This window comes from Lytechinus variegatus, chromosome 1 (genome assembly GCF_018143015.1).
Source record: "Lytechinus variegatus isolate NC3 chromosome 1, Lvar_3.0, whole genome shotgun sequence".
In the NCBI taxonomy this organism is placed as follows: Eukaryota; Metazoa; Echinodermata; class Echinoidea; order Temnopleuroida; family Toxopneustidae; genus Lytechinus; species Lytechinus variegatus.
Window position 1 is genome coordinate 24,831,954 of NC_054740.1, and position 1,738 is coordinate 24,833,691.

The window sequence follows — 1,738 nt, forward strand, 5'->3', positions numbered from 1 at the left end:
GATCAAATGCGCCCTCTATACTAAGGCTCTATCTATGCGCTAGCTCGAGCGAGGGCCTTTTCATGAAAATTTTGCCCTTTTTTCTATTTCGAGAAAAATGGGGGAAGAAGGAGAAAGAAAAAACAAACAACAGACAGGGGGAAGAAAGCATGAGAAATAATTCTATCATTTAGGGAAAATGGTCCAATCAATATACCATTATCATTTGTGATTTTTTTGTGTGTTTTTTTATCGTGTTGGTGTTTTTTTTTCTCAACGTTTGGAAAATGGGAGGGGCGGTATAAGGGGAACAATTCAGACTTCTCTACTTCAGTGGAGTATCCGTTTGTTTTCAGAAGAAAGTGGAGCAGAGGCCTATTTTGGGTCACAGAAAAAAGGTCGACGCTTTTGGTATGATATGCAGCAACAAAATCTGTTCCTTTCCGAAAATCTTCTAAAATGCAAAAATATATATGCAAAAAGGTCCTTACCTGAATAAGCCCCCAGTCCCCGCCCCATTGGCGGAGCAAACAATTGGAAGAGAATGAGAAGATAAAGATAAAAGAAAATGGATATACATATACATGCAGTGGCGGACCGTGACTCGGAGGAGACAAAGCATTGGCAGGAGGGACACAGCATTGTTCACAAACAATATACAGTGCCCCTGCAATGCTTTGTCTCCTCCGGGTCACGGTCCGCTACGGAAAACACGGAAATCAACAAGAAAAAAAGGGGAAGATAAGATAAGAAAAAAGTAAGGTGAATTAGCAATTAAGTTCATGTTATGGGTTTACTACTGCATTATGTCCGAGAACCAAAAAAACAAGTGCCATTTCAATATAGGTATGCCAAAACTAAAAAAATATCGCTTGTAAGTTATTGAAAACAAATGTATATAATATATATATATATACATATATATCAGGGCCCTGCATGGGAATGATTTTTTTTCAGTGAAATCTCTCCTAAAAGGTGGGGGACACTATTGAGTTTTCATTGTTCTTCAATACACACACGCCTCTAAGGACACCACACAGGCACACACACACACCACCACATATATGACAGTCACTTATCAGTTTATTCTTATATAGATATATAATTAGATAATTCGAGCGCGAAGCGCTAGCTAATTTTGGGGAGAAATTTAATGTATTTTGTCCTAAAAATAAATTTGAGAAATGTTTGTGGTCCTGAACAAAATGCGTGTAACAAATCGAAAGGAACGTGTTATAAGGACTGTTTGCAAGACGATATCAACAATAAAATAATGCGAGGCGCAAAGCGCGAGCTGAAAATTTTGACATTCCAACCTAAATACTGGACATTCTAAGCACTTTTTGTAATCATAAACAGGATAGGTACATACTATACAATATTTTATTGATGCGCATGCGAGCACGAAGCGCGTGCGGAAATAAAAATGAGATTTCAGACCTGAAAACGGGACATCTTAAGCACTTCTAATCATATACAGGATAGTCAATTGATGCAAGGGCAAAGCGCGAGCGGAAACAAATTGAGATTTCACACCTAAAAACGGAACATTCTATTTATGTTTTTTAAATCAAGAAAATGATGGGTAATTGGATATATTCCTTTACATTAATAATGTAAGCGCGAAGCGCGAGCAAAAGAATTTGAGATTCTGATCTGAAACTTTATAATTCAAGCACGTTTATTGGTGTACTCCATACTGAATGTAATGTGGTTTGAGCAAATAAAGAAAAATAAGATGAACAAGAGAATAAAGATT